General features: G+C 32.0%; 1 protein-coding gene across 5 annotated transcripts in view; it reads left to right on the top strand.

Moving 5' to 3' along the window:
* Positions 1-15,987, top strand: part of LOC142342653 (dual specificity calcium/calmodulin-dependent 3',5'-cyclic nucleotide phosphodiesterase 1A-like) — a 339,291-nt gene that overhangs the window by 254,140 nt on the left and 69,164 nt on the right. The window lies entirely within an intron of this gene.

The raw sequence follows: 15,987 nt of genomic DNA, 5'->3' as shown, positions 1-15,987 counted from the left end.
AAGTTATTGTTTCCAAAACTTCCCTCGCCATTCGCCCTCCCTGCATGTGAACATTTTCTTTGGTTTTGTATCCCGCCTTTAACGGGAACCCCTATTGCTGCGCAGATTCAAATCGTGCATATAAATCAACGTTAAAATAATAGTTAATTATGACAGCTAGTCCCAGCTAAAAGACATTATTATTGCAAAAACCAAACAGTATTTTCTTCATGCAGCTAATTAAAACAAAAACTTTGTTCTCCAGAGTAAGGAAACAAAAAGAAAGGAAACTTTGTAACGAACAAAGTTCGCAACAATGATAATAGTGCTGAGGTCTTTTTCTATGCAATTTTTTGCCTGATGCGTTTGACGTTTGTCCTCATAATGGGATAAACAGGTAAAGCCTAGAGGGCAATAAGTTCTCTTAACTCCTCAATATTCTCTAAAAAGTCGATTCACCGAAACAGTCTCCCCATTCGCTTGAGAACAACTCGCCCAACGTTAGTCGGTTATGTTTATTCTTTTTTGTTCTTATTAAAAGGCAGCAACTGTTGATCTTTGATTTCAATCAGATTTCAACCTTTTCATTAAAACATCAAAAAAAGATTCGTATGGTTTTTACTTGATTTTCAGAACTCAAAATCTTGCAAAACTTTTAATAGCGACCCTGCTTTTCGTGGAGTTGCGAGAGGAGAGCTAAACATTTTTTTCAGTTTTTGTTTTTAGAGTAGTGATTTGTGTTGAGCCTGTAGTGTGCTGTATTTATATCTCTAGTTTGGACATTACTGGTACTTGTCTATTAGATTGTCAATGGTATAAAAAAATTTAGACACCAAAACTTCAAAACAGCTCAACTTCGTCAAATGGTTTGCCATTAAATCTTAAGAACGCCTGTGAGGAAAACATGCTCAAGAAAAATTACTTTTAACCACGCATTTGTAGGATTTTGCCAAATTAGTTGCCTTCCTAAGTTTAACTTTGACTGCCCCAGTTAGTTGCCCTAATTAGTCGCCCCCTCACGCTAGCAAATTTCTACTATTGACTCTTTCTCAAAAGTTGACAAAAAGAGCTTGATGTCTTATTCTACCACTCTCTAAAGTTAGAACAGAAATCCTAGTCACCCTGGTGCTTTGTGCCCCCATGCGTTTGCAAACGCCCTCGTGTCAGGTCATTAGGTTACAAGGGCGACTCAGATTTCTCTTTCAACATATACTTAGCTGCTACATGTGAAATCTGCTCACCATTTTGAAGCTCTTTTGGATCTCAAAAATGACCTTTATTCGACGGTCTATGCGTTTGTTGGTTCTTCGCCTGTTTGATAATAATGTAGTTAAATGTTCCAAAGCTTGAAAGATGGATTCTGTAAAAAAAATACTCATGGATGGACTTTAACGGGTTTTAAAATATTTTGCACAGTTCTGAAGATTGTCTGAGCATTTAAAACAATTTGTTAGCAGAAATGTCGAGAACTGTGATAAATGTCAGTGCATGGTATTGAAGTAGCCAAATGAAAAAAGAATCTTTAATTAAAAGGTGTTCGCTAATCTTATTCTTCCTGAGTGATAGGCATTTGACCAATATGAGCCTAAGCAAGTGATTGCAGCTGACGCAAAAGTAACAGTTCAATTGTTAGCTTTTATCTTTCAAATCCAAAAAACGTAAGGTCTTGAAGCAGCTGTTTTTCCAGCATTCGGTTCGATTTTTCCCGGTTTCATATGTTTCACTCAAAAACCCGAATCACAGTTTGTTGTAGTCTCAACTAAGTTCCTTCTTTTTGATTAGTCAATGATTCAATATATATATTGGATATATTGGATTGAATAATGTTGTTATTTTTTGTATCCTTTATAATAAGAAAAGTGTTTGATACTACGACATATTTTGCACTTTTCTGCCATATCTAAGCCACAATTCCGATCATTTGACACTAAATCAATCAATTTTTTTTGTAAGATCTATGTTTTTGGGCCAATAATTATCCTCAAAAGCTGCTGCTAAAGTGTTGCTCTCAGTTTTTGCTTCAATTCTTTTTTGACAGTTTATACCCTAGTGATGAGTGAATTTAAAACTTGCAAAATTCTTGCAAGCCGATTCAAAACTTGCAAGATTCTTGCAAGAATCTTGCAAGATATCAATCAAGGCAGAAAATTAAATCAGGGTAAAAATGTTTTATAAAACATCTCTTAGGCAAATTATTGTTTATTGAACAAATTACAAAACCGAAATCAGTAAAAAAAAATTTCGCCCGGATTAAAAATCTTGCAAGAATCTTGCAAGAATCTTGCAAGTTTTTGAATTCTGGAAATTCATTTGTGTATTTTTGGTAGCTAAAACTAACTGAAAACCAAATGAAATGACTGATATCAGAATTTTTGATCAGCAGAGCTGAACCTAATTGACTTTTTTCGTAAACGCGTTTTGAATGTGAAATCTTGCAAAAATCTTGCAAGTTTCTTGCAAGATTTTGAATTCAATAACAAATTTTCGGCAAATAACTAGAGGCATCTTAAGGCAACCAAATCTGTCTTTTTAAAGATTATTTAACCTACTCTGGAAAATGACAACAACAAACACTTTCAATCTTTCTCTCATTTTTTAATCAAACAATTTTTTTTAAAGAAACAACCAGTTGGAATATTTTGTTACTGATACTATCGGTTAATTTTAATCAACAATTTTTTTTAAATCAACAATCATTTTTAATCAACAATTTTTTTTAAAGAAACAACCAGTTGGAATATTTTGTTACTGATACTATCGGTTATTAATAAAAGCATCAATTACATGGCTTAAAACAAATTCAAACAGGCTATAGCCTGTTTGAATTTGTTTTAAGCCATGTAATTGATGCTTTTATTTTTTGTCGAAATTGACATCATTCTCCTCTTCAAAAATTCGAGCCCAATTTTTGAGTTTAAGTTCAGATTCAGTTCTATTGTTCGAGTAAAGTTTATGATATTTGTCGCCTATTTCTCCAACGAATCAATCATTTTCTTTTTTTTCTGCTAGATTTTTGGGGCAAACGTTTCTGCAGAGCTTAACATGAGTGCTTTAAATGAATTTATTACCAAATCCTCTCTTTAAAAATTATATGATAAGCTAGGTTTCGTTTTTTTGCCTTTCGATTATCATCCAGGTTCAGCTTTTTTTGTGACCTTCTCGCAAAAAGAAACAGCTACTGCCAACAAAGGGAGGATTCAAGAGAAACTACTAGCGTTTTCTTTCCTGCGCACAATTATTGACGTTTTTTTGCATGGGAAATCATAGCAATTTATAGAGTTTTGTAACTTATTTTGGAAAATTGCGCATTGTTATTTTTTCAATTTATATTGTTATTTTTTAAAAATTAATATTTCAATTTTGTTCTTCTTTACAGTTCATCAAAACATATAACAATGACTTCTATCCTTTACTTTTCCTTAGCGCAACATAGTTCGAAAGAATTTAAAATTCACTCAAAAGAAAACCTTGCTTAAATTAATGTTTTGTTTTTTGCATGTTGAAACCATTTTGAATCACTTTTTTGCGCTACTGCTTGCGAAAATTACTTGGAGATACTTATTTTTTTACTGTAATGACATGACATTAGGACGCAAACTCATCAAACGTGTTTTTAAGTTTTGTCTTTTTTTCTTTTCTGTCTACTTTTTGCAGATTTTCTAGCCAAATTTTCGAAACTATCTGTAACATTTGAGTTTTATCCTAGGATTTTATCCTATAATTTCTAAGATTATCAAATATATCGGAGTGGTTGCAGCGGTTTGGAGTTGCAGCGGAATACCAAAGACTAGGGTTTTATTTGTTTAAACTATCACAATTTAATCTCCAAGAGACTCTTATTGTTCCGATCCCACTTGTGGGGGAGGAACTAAATTTTCAAATGGGTTTTTTGTTAAGACAATTTTGACCGATCGATATATTCATTGCAGAGAAATGTGAGTTGTATCATTAAAACGCTCGTCCAATGTAGAATTCGAAATTAAAAAGATTTTTTTGAAATTTGTTTGAAATAATCAAAATTAAACATTAATCTTCTGGTTATTAATTGATGTTACCCATTAAGCTGTTCGTTCCAATATATATAAAAATAAGACACAAATGATTCTAACCGTCTATCTATTGGAAAATTTTCATGCCGACGTTGCAAAAACTCTGTTAAAATTCTTTTGAAAAGAGTTTTGTTCTGCACTACTCTTACGTTAAATGGTTACTTATTCTATTTTTGTATGATCTTCAAAATCAAAGATCCTTTACTCTGCTGAATACAATTTTGCGATCTTATTATCAGCTGTTTTGTCCGTTTGTTATGTTTTAACTAAAGCCGGTTTGCACACTTTTTAAATGTTTCTGATACTATCCTCTGATTCAAGTCTGTGTGGAGTTTCAATATACTAAACTTGGAAACAATTAATTCAGTTGGTAGAACATGCCATTGGAGAAGGATATCACGACAATGGTCGAATTTACGACGCATATAACACACTTTTATGCCCCAATTAATCTGTCGATTTATACGCTGTATGTTTTTTGTTGACAATTTTTGTAAATAAACTCCACTGAATGACAAATGAGACAGGACTAAAGATTTGAAAACTTGCAGCCTTACTTCCAAAGGTATATGATTTCTCACCAGATATAGTGAGCGAATGGCGGCCACCATTTTTTAAACTACAATTAGATGTGCTTCAAAAGTCAATTTTGAGTCAAGGCGTATTCCTAGATAACGACAACACTCAGCAGAATTTATTAAATTTCCGTTAAAAGTAACTTTTGGCTCTAATTCGTCCCTGGTAGAAAAGAAAAGTAGTTCTGTTTTATCAGCATTCAAAGTGAGTTGATTTTCCTTTAAGTAAATGTCCGTCTTCAATAAAATATTTTCAATTTCTGTTGCAGTTGTTTCTCCTGGTTCATATCGACATAAAATATTAGTGTCCTCTGCAAATTGAACAAGCTCAAATTCACCTTTGATTATTTCTGAAAAAGCGTTAACGTATAAAAAAATTAAATGTCCTAATACTGTGCCTTGCGGTACTCCATGATTAACGAATATGGGTTCTAAGACCTCGATGCCTATTTTGACGCATAGAGATCTTTCTTCGAGAAAAGATTTCATTAAATTAACTGCAGGCTCAGAGAAGTTGAAGCACTCTGCTTTTTAAAAAAATATATTTTGTGCGAAATTGAGTTCAATAACTTCTCAAGTTCTAAGAAAATTGCTGCAGTGTTCTTTCCGTTTTCATGGTTTTGTATTACTGTCTCAGTGAAAATTAATACTGCATCTGTTGAAGATTTTTTGGTTTTGGAATCCGAATTGCACTTTATTCAACAGATTGTTTTTAATAATATGATCCATCATTTGGAAAAGGAGAAGCTTCTCAAAAAGCTTAGCAAAAGTTAGTGCGACCGAAATTGGTTGATAGTTGCACACTTGTGTTGTTGACCCCTTTTTTGTGAATTGTTGTGACATATGAATGTTTTAGAATAGTTGGAAAGACATTGTTTTGAATACATTCATTAAAAATAAATTGCAGATGAGTAACAATTGCGTATTTCGCAGCCTTTAAAGCCCACGCACGGACAAATCCTGGACCCGGTGATTTACTGTTTTCTAAGATGTCAATGGTTTTTAGGTTTCTTTTAAAGTCAATACTCTAATATTAAATTTTTCAGAACAGTGGTCCAGCTTATGGATATTGAGAGGAACGAGATCACCAGAATGTTTGCCCATTTCCGCAAAAACTTTTATAAATGTATTGCAGATTGCTTTTTTGTCAACGGTCTCTGTCTGTTTCAATTTCAGACACATCAGTACCTTGTTTGTGGTTTCCTAATTTTTTAGTGCTGAAATTCCAATTCTCTTTCGATGTTTGAAATCGCTTAAAAAATTCAACAGAGTATTTGTGATGTGCATCTCGTTGTTTTCGGTTCACTAGGTTACGGCATTTTTTGAACTCGTCGAAAACAACGTAGTTTTGAGAAATATTGTATTGATTGTACAAAAGATGTTTTTCTGCTATTAATTTTTTGAATTCCTTGGATATCCATGGTTTATCACTTTTTTTGTTTGTTTTATTAAAGAATCGCAGATCTGTATAGGTGCAGGTTGATCAAGTATGCCTTGAAAAATTTCTTTGAACTTTGTAAACATTTCATCACAATTTTCCTGTTGATACATAGGTCGCCATTCGGCAAAAGCCAAATCCCTGTTGAATTTCTCCCCCAAAAAATTTTCATGTTTCTTCTAAAAAAAATATCTATCTTCGTTCCTCCCTATCATTTCTAAATTACTCCGATAAACTATGATGTTCTGGTCAACCTCTATGGGCGGCAACCAAACTTTCTATTCTACAATTTGTTTTTTTGTCATGAAGTATTGATCGATAATCGATTGATTAGTTTTGCTGATGCAGCTGGCAGTGTTAACATTTGTTGAGTTCAGTGCCGGACCAGATGTAAAGTTATCAAGTAAATCTTTCTCTTTTTTATTGATTTGGTCAATGTTGTAGTCACCAAATAGAAGACGATTGTCTGTTAACGAATATGCATTAAATACATCAGCACAACTCGTTCAAGAAAAAATCGAAAAGATTTTTACTTGGATTGTACGAAATATTCACCAAACATTTATCTTTCAGAGGTTCATTAATTTCGAGCCACATAGATTCAAAAAAATCTGCATTAGCTATCTCAAATTTTTTCTTATGTTTAACATTGATGTGTCTGGAGGTCCAAACTTCAACACCCCCACCTAGCTGGACTCCAGTTTGTTTTGATTGAGCAATTTGTAAGTAAAGGTGTTCATTACTAACATTGAAATTAGTGTCCTGCTGCTCGGAAATCCATGTTTCGGTCACTATGAGTATAGTTTGCGAATCTAGTTGTTGAAGCCAATCCGAAACGTCTTCATACTTATTTTGTATGGTACGGGCATTTATGAGAAAAAACTTCAAACGCTTTTGGGATGGATCTAGCACTTTATCAGAAGTCGACAACTTCGATGAATAAAAGGGTCCAGGATTTTTTTCAACATCTCCACAAAGGAGTAATGTTTTTCTTAATATGAAACTGCTAAGAAAACAAACAGCTTTAGGGAGCAAAATTTTGTCACTCCAGCTGACCATCAATATGTGCACAAAATTGTATAACGAATGTTTAGCTCGAGGTAAACCGCTCCTAATGACTATGAAGTGAATTTTGTGCAAATTTGTCAGAAAAAAAGTGTTACTAATATTAAAAAACAAATTCTCACATCTTTCACATTATTCAACTCGAGCAATTTTGCAATAATTTGGAAATTTTTGAGGTTGAACCATATTCTGTTCTGCAGGTAGGTTGTTCAAGACATTATAGTGTCGAATATTTTTCACAAGTTTTTTGAATCCATTCATGTTTGGGTGAACCGCATCATAAGAAGTATCATTAGATGTAAGAGTGTTATCAAGACATTCAACTTTTGACCACGGATACTGACCATCCAGTTCCAGAAATATCATTTCCAGTTGCTCATTAAACTTTGCAATTGCTTCATCATTACTATTTCGACCATAACAACCGTCCTTCAAAGGTGAAATTTTGCAGAGCGCTACACGGTGTGGTTTCAATTTTTTCATGCACTTATCAACTGTATCTTTCATTTGAATTGCAGCATCTTGCCCAGATAAACCTTTATCAATTGAATTATGTCCAGCGTGTAGTACTAGAGTTTCCGTCTTAACCCCAGGAGAAAATATTTCAACAACATTTCCAATATCTTTAATTGTTGCTGAAGAAAATGAACGTATTGCAGATGTCTTTTTGATTGATATTGCTGTATGTGCTATTTGATAATAAAAGCTGCTTAGCAGGGCGCGGGATCACTTTCGGATAATATTTTTATCTGGCGTTTCAATATTTTTTAATTTTAGTAAACGCGATTTATGCTGCTTTTCTAGCAAATTATCAATGACTTTGGATGTCTGTTCTTTGAAGTATTCAATGTATTTCTCCAGGCAATTTATTGTCTCTTTCTCGAAGTCAACTGTCTGTTTCTGAAATTTGTACTGTGCCAAATTGTTTTCTAGAGATTTTATGAATCTATCCTTCTCATTTATTTTTTCACCAGTTTCTAGAAGATTCGCAATTAGTTCCTCTACAGTTTTCAGGGACTTTTATTGAAAATTTGATGATCTTGTATTGCTTTTACTTGAATAATAAACAAAATTACCATATCCGTTTTTTATAAAAATTTGAGGGAAATTGTACCTGAAATAGAATAAAAGATTATGTGATGTAAATGGTTTGGTCTCACCCGATGACGTGATGGAATACACCCCAATTTATGTGTATAGAATACTCAAATTCAGATAAATTGATGTTCAAAAAAAGTTGTGATTAAGTTATCAAGAAAAAAACAAAACTGTCTCGGGTGATCGTGACGGTGACACCAGTAGTTGAATAGAGATAACACCAATACACTGATAACTAAAATACCCAGCAGTAATAACCCGTAGCTTGTAAAAGTGAAAAAACAGAAGTTCTTCACTTATTATAGTTAATTTTGAGTACAGCTTGGACGTTCAGTAGTTTTTTAGAGTGAAGTAGATAAAATTTATCAATTCAATTTCAAAGTTTTACACGCAGCTGACTTTTGCCTTTTAAGTTCAAGTTTTAATTTTTTTGATTTTTAAGTCACTAAGAGAATAATCACCTTTCATATATAGGTTCCGTTCATGATGAAACTCATATACAGTCCAGTGACGCCCAAAGAACAAAAAATTAGCTTTCAAAGAACTGCTCATATTTTCTTTAGTCTTCGACTCTGAATAATCGTAAATTTTAATGAAGTTTGGATTTACTTTTTGAGATTTTACTGAATTTTTGAAGTCCTATGCCTTAAACACGTTGACTAAAGGTGCAATAGTCTTCCTAATGAGCATGAAAAGAACCCATCTAGTGCTTTGAGTGAACAGCTAATGATTGTTAAGACTTTTAAAAAAAATTTGGAAAAAAATTTTTTTGAATGTTAGCCGTTCTAATATGTACTTTTTAAAATCTAATTCAGTCTCAGTAAAAAAAGGCACCTCGTATTGTAACGAAAATTAATTAAATGTGTTATCCTCAATTATTGGCCTTACGACTTCGATTCGACGAGTTTTCATATATAATATTTTAATTTTTTGACATTTTGTTGATAATTTTGTTTCCTTTTGGAGATAGTTTAGAGGATTGGTGGATCGCATTGGCTCAGAGAAGACATTACAAGAATCATAGATAAAGTTTTCAGAAAAAAAAACTTGTGGATTAAATGGCTTCGACACTTTCTTGTCACACTTTTCTCATGAAGTTTTGGTTTTGGCCTTAATTAGTTATTGTTTTTATAGTAATTACAGTTAGTCTGATGTCTTATTGAAGATTGGTCAACAACAAACAACATTTTCTTCCCATCTAGACACAACATAGCGTATTTGCTGACTTCCGTCTAAAGCTGTTGGATTTAATGTTGTTGATACTGAGTTTTCTCAAAGAATTCGTGGTTTTAAAGAATTTGTTCATATTTGTTGATTTTTTGAAGTCTTATAGAAAAAGAAAGAAATCCTATTATAGTAAAAAAACTAAATTTAAATAGAAACGTTTGTTCTGACAAGTTCATTTTTATTGGTTTAGAGACTTTTTTAGAATTTGCTGTTTTTTTTGTTCTTTAAGTAGTCGTAAAATTCTGAAAGGTCTCATAAGCTTCTAATTGAGGATTGAATGAATGATATTACTCTATGCAGTCAGTTCATAGCAAGAAATCTTGAAGTTTATGATATTATTCGTTTCAAATTTATTTTTTAATTTTTCAATATTTGTTATTTGTATAGTTTTTTTGTATATTTATTGTTGTTCTTTTCGAAAAGTTTTAGCTTTTTCTCATCATTGAGAGTTCCCATCAAACTCCTTCTTATTCAAAAACTAAATTTTTTGTTGATATTATGTCGTAACCGATATTTTGTCTAAGGAACAATATGCTTTTTCATGAAAGTTTTGTGAGTCGTCAATTTTTGTGCTTTTTTTCTCTTTTACATCATCTGCGTAATAACAGAGCTCAATTATTTTCAAGTGAAGCCCAGTTGAAAATATTCAATTGTTCAGTATAAATTTCGGCTCAATTAATTTTGATAACAATTGAAATATTAAAAAAAACTATATTTAGATAAAAACTAATGATTTTAATGACTTCAATTAATTGGGTTTTCGCAGATAGTTTGTAATTTCTTGAACTTTTCTGTATCTTTAGTCCGTTTCTATGGCTTAGACTAACCAAAGACAGGACTTATCAGTTTTTTTTATTTCTTATTAAATTTATTGAGAATTATTTTGTTAAAAGCTAATGAATTTTAAGACGTTCGAAATTAGTTGGTTTAAAAATGATGATTGTTTTTTGAATATCGCCTTATTATTTTTTCTCTGTACTTGTTACCTAGTCTCATTAAGGAAAAATCCCATCTGCTGTATAGTTAAGATGACGGAAAGTCTGTGCAGTTAAAGTTTTATTTGATTGCATTCTGACGTTGTTTACTAGGTGCTTTTATATTTAGATATTTATGTTTTGCCGATATTTTTAGTTGTGCTTATTTTGTTTGTTTTTTATCTCGCAGTGTTTTTATTGGCAGATCTTGTGAGCGCTGTAATGAGGCATGACATTATGTAATTCAACTAGTAGTTTGGGTGTGAAACGATTTTTTAAAAAACAAACATCTATTTTTGGTTATCTCTTCATTGGTTGACAATTAATTCAAAAATATAGATCAGCTCGGGTCGGAGCTTCATGTGCGAACGCACATTAACAAGCCTCCTTGTTACTGTATGGCGGCAAAATTGCGAGAACTATCTGAATCATTTCAATTTTCAGTGCATAATTTAACGTTCTATTTATCATTTTTCGGCGCCTGAACTTCGCTGTGTCGCTTTTAATAGCCTTAATAATATTATTGACTTAAAATTTAGTTAAACCTTTTTGTCTTTAAGAAAACAAACAGCTTTAGGGAGCAAAATTTTGTCACTCCAGCTGGACATCAATATGTACACAATATTGTATAACGAATGTTTAGCTCGAGGTAAACTGCTCCTAATGACTATGAAGTGATTTTTGTGCAATTTTGTCAGAAAAAAAGTGTTGCTAATTTTAAAAAACAAATTTTCTTTTCTTTCACATTATTCAACTCGAGCAATGTTGCAATAATTTGGAAATTTTTGAGGTTTAATCATATTCTGTTCTGCAGAGGTAGGTTGTTCAAGACATTATAGTGTCGAATATTTTTCACAAGTTTTTTGATTCCATTCATGTTTGGGTGAACCCCATCATAAGAAGTATCATTAGATGTAAGAGTGCTATCAAGACATTCAATTTTTGCCCACGGGTACTGACCATCCAGTTCCAGACATACCATTTCCAGTTGCTCATTAAACTTTGCAATTGCTTCATTATTACTATTTCGACCATAACAACCGTCCTTGACAGGTGAAATTTTGCAGACAGCTACACGGTTTGGTTTCAATTTTTTCATGCACTTATCAACTGTATCTTTCAATTGCATTGCAGCATCTTGCCCAGATAAACCTTTCTCAATCGAATTATGTCCAGCGTGTAGTACTAAAGTTTCCGTCTTAACCCCAGGAGAATATATTTCAACAACATTTCCAATATCTTTAATTGTTGCTGAAGAAGATGAATGTATTGCAGATGTCTTTTTGATTGATATTGCTGTTTGTGCTTTTTGATATTAAAAGATGCTTAGCAAGGCGCCGGATCACTTTCGGATAAAATTTTTATCTGGCGTTTCAATATTTTTTATTTTTTAGTAAACGCGATTTATGCTGCTTTTCTAGCAAATTATCAATGACTTTGGATGTCTGTTCTTTAAAGTATTCAATGTCTTTCTCCAGGCAAATTATTGTCTCTTTCTTGAAGTCAACTGTCTGTTTCTGAAATTTGTACTGGGCCAAATTGTTTTCTAGAGATTTTATGAATCTATCCTTCTCATTTATTTTTTCACCAGTTTCTAGAAGTTTTTGTATATTTATTGTTGTTCTTTTCGTCAAAATTTAACTTTTTCTCATCATTGAGAGTTCCCATCAAACTCCTTGTTATTCAAAAACTAAATTTTTTATTGATATTATGTCGTAACCGATTTTTTGTCTAAGGAACAATATGCTTTTTAATAAAAGTTTTGTGAGTGGTCAATTTTTGTGCTTTTTTTCTCTTTTACATCATCTGCGTAATAACAGAGCTCAATTATTTTCAAGTGAAGCCCAGTTGAACATATTCAATTGTTCAGTATAAATTTCGGCTCAATTAATTTTGATAACAATTGAAATATAAAAAAACGATATTTAGATAATAACTAATGATTTTAAGGACTTCAATAAGTTGGGTTTTCGCAGATAGTTTGTAATTTCTTGAACTTTTCTGTATCTTTAGTCCGTTTCTATGGCTTAGACTAACCAAAGACAGGACTTATCAGTTTTTTTTATTTCTTATTAAATTTATTGAGAATTATTTTGTTAAAAGCTAATGACTTTAAGACGTTCGAAATTAGTTGGTTTAAAAATGTTGATTGTTTTTTGAATATCGCCTTATTATTTTTTCTCTGTACTTGTTACCTAGTCTCATTAAGGAAAAACCCCATCTGCTGTATAGTTAAGATGAAGGAAAGTCTGTGCAGTTAAAGTTTTATCTGATTGCATTCTGACGTTGTTTACTAGGTGCTTTTACATTTAGATATTTAGTTTTCGCCGATAATTTTTAGTTGTGCTATTTTGTTTGTTTTCTATCTCGAAGTCTCTTTATTGGCAGATCTTGTGAGCGCTGTAATGAGGCATGACATTATGTAATTCAACTAGTTTGGGTGTGAAACGCTTTTTAAAAAACAAACATCTTTTTTTGGTTATCTCTTCATTGGTTGACAATTAACTCAAAAATATAGATCAGCTCGGGTCGGAGCCTCTTGTGCGAACGCACATTAACAAGCCTCCTTGTTACTGTATGGCGGCAAAATTGCGAGAACTATCTGAATAATTTCAATTTTCAGTGCATAATTTAACGTTCAATTTATCAATTTTTTGGCGCCTGAATTTGTGTCGCTTTTAATAGTCTTAATAATATTATTGCCGTAATATTTAGTTAAACTTTTTTGTCTTTAAGAAAACAAACAGCTTTAGGGAGCAAAATTTTGTCACTCCAGCTGACCATCAATATGTACACAATATTGTATAACGAATGTTTAGCTCGAGGTAAACTGCTCCTAATGACTATGAAGTGATTTTTGTGCAATTTTGTCAGAAAAAAAGTGTTGCCAATTTTAAAAAACAAATTTTCTTTTCTTTCACATTATTCAACTCGAGCAATGTTGCAATAATTTGGAAATTTTTGAGGTTTAATCATATTCTGTTCTGCAGAGGTAGGTTGTTCAAGACATTATAGTGTCGAATATTTTTCACAAGTTTTTTGATTCCATTCATGTTTGGGTGAACCCCATCATAAGAAGTATCATTAGATGTAAGAGTGCTATCAAGACATTCAATTTTTGCCCACGGGTACTGACCATCCAGTTCCAGACATACCATTTGCAGTTGCTCATTAAACTTTGCAGTTGCTTCATTATTACTATTTCGACCATGACAACTACACGGTGTGGTTTCAATTTTTTCATGCACTTATCAACTGTATCTTTCTTTTGCATTGCAGCATCTTGTCCAGATAAACCTTTGTCAATTGAATTATGTCCAGCGTGTAATACTAAAGTTTCAGTCTTAACCCCAGGAGAATATATTTCAACAACATTTCCAATATTTTTAATTGTTGCTGAAGAAGATGAATGTATTGCAGATGTCTTTTTGATTGATATTGCTGTTTGTGCTATTTGATAATAAAAGATGCTTAGCAAGGCGCGGGATCACTTTCGGATAATATTTTTATCTGGCGTTTCAATATTTTTTATTTTTAGTAAACGCGAATTATGCTGTTTTTCTAGCAAATTATCAATGACTTTGGATGTCCGTTCTTTGAACTATTCAATATCTTTCTCCAGGCAATTTATTGTCTCTTTCTTGATGTCAACTGTCTGTTTCTGAAATTTGTACTGTGCCAAATTTTTTTCTAGAGGTTTTATGAATCTATCCTTCTCATTTATTTTTTCACCAGTTTCTAGAAGTTTCGCAATGAATTCCGCTTTGTTACATTTTTCAGGGACTTTTATTGAAAATTTGATGATCTTGTATTGCTTTTACTTGAATAATAAACAAAATTACCATATCAATTTTTTATAAAAATTTGGGGGAAATTGTACCTGAAATAGAATAAAAGATTATGTGATGTAAATGGTTTGGTCTCACCCGATGACGTGATGGAATACAGCCCAATTTATTTGTATAGAATGCTCAAATTCAGATAAATTGATGTTCAAAAAAAGTTGTGATTAAGTTATCAAGAAAAAAACAAAACTGTCTCGGGTGATCGTGACGGTGACACCAGTAATTGAATAGAGATTACACCCATTCACTAATAACTAGAATACCCAGCAGTAATAAAAGTTTTGTGAGTGGTCAATTTTTGTGCTTTTTTTCTCTTTTACATCATCTGCGTAATAACAGAGCTCAATTATTTTCAAGTGAAGCCCAATTGAACATATTCAATTGTTCAGTATAAATTTTGACTCAATTAGTTTTGATAACAATTGAAATATAAAAAAGCTATATATAGATAATAACTAACGGTTTTAATGCTTCAATAATTTGTGTTTTCGCAGATTGTTTGTATTTTCTTGAAATTTTCTGTATCTTTTGTCCGTTTCTATTGCTTAGTCTAACCAAAGACAGGACCTATCAGTTTCTTTTTGGTTTTCTATTAAGTTTATTAAGAAATATTTTGTTAAAAGCTAAGGATTTTTAAGACGTTCGAAATTAGTTGGTTTAAAAATGTTGATTGTTTTTTGAATTTCGCCTTATTATTTTTTCTCTGTACTTGTTACCGAGTCTCATTAAGGAAAAATCCGATCTGCTCTATAGATAAGATTAAGGAAATTTGGTGCAGTTAAAGTGTTATCTGATTGCATTTTGACGTTGTTTACTAGGTGCTTTTACATTTAGATATTTAGTTTTTGCCAATAATTTTTAGTTGTGCTTATTTTGTTTGTTTTCTGTCTCGCAGTCTCTTTATTGGCAGATCTTGTCAGCGCTGTAATGAGTCATGACAATATGTAATTCAAATAGTAGTTTGGGTGTGAAAAGATTTTTTAAAAAACAAACATCTATTTTTGGATATCTCTTCATTTGGTTGGCAATTAACTCAAAAATGTAGATCAACCGGGGCCGGAACTTCATGTGCGAACGCACATTAACAAGCCTCCTTGTTACTGTATGGCGACAAAATTGCGAGAAGTATCTGAATAATTTCAATTTTCAGTGCATAATTTAACGTTCAATTTATCAATTTTTTGGCGCCTGAATCGTATATCAGTTATCATAGATATTATGTCGTAACCGATATTTTGTCTAAGGAACAATATGCTTTTTCATAAAAGTTTCGTGAGTGGTCAATTTTTGTGCTTTTTTTCTCTTTCACATCATCTGCGTAATTACAGAGCTCAATTATTTTCAAGTGAAGCCCAATTGAACATATTCAATTGTTCAGTATAAATTTCGGCTCAATTGGTTTTGATAACAATTGAAATATAAAAAAACTATATTTAGATAATAACTAATGATTTTAATGACTTCAAAAATTTGGGTACTCGCAGATAGTTTGTAATTTCTTGAACTTTTCTGTATCTTTAGGCCGTTTCTATGGCTTAGACTAACCAAAGACAGGACCCGTCAATTTCTTTTTGATTTCTTATTAAATTTATTGAGAATTATTTTGTTAAAAGCTAATGATTTTTAAGATGTTCGAAATTAGTTGGTTTAAAAATGTTGATTGTTTTTTGAATTTCGCCTTATTATTTTTTCTCTGTACTTGTTACCTAGTCTCATTAAGGAAAAATCCAATCTGCT

Source organism: Convolutriloba macropyga, chromosome 7 (assembly GCF_964194025.1).
Source record: "Convolutriloba macropyga chromosome 7, txConMacr16.3, whole genome shotgun sequence".
NCBI classification, from domain to species: Eukaryota; Metazoa; Xenacoelomorpha; order Acoela; family Convolutidae; genus Convolutriloba; species Convolutriloba macropyga.
Note: the sequence above shows the minus strand (reverse complement) of the source record. Positions and strands in the feature narration are given on the sequence as shown.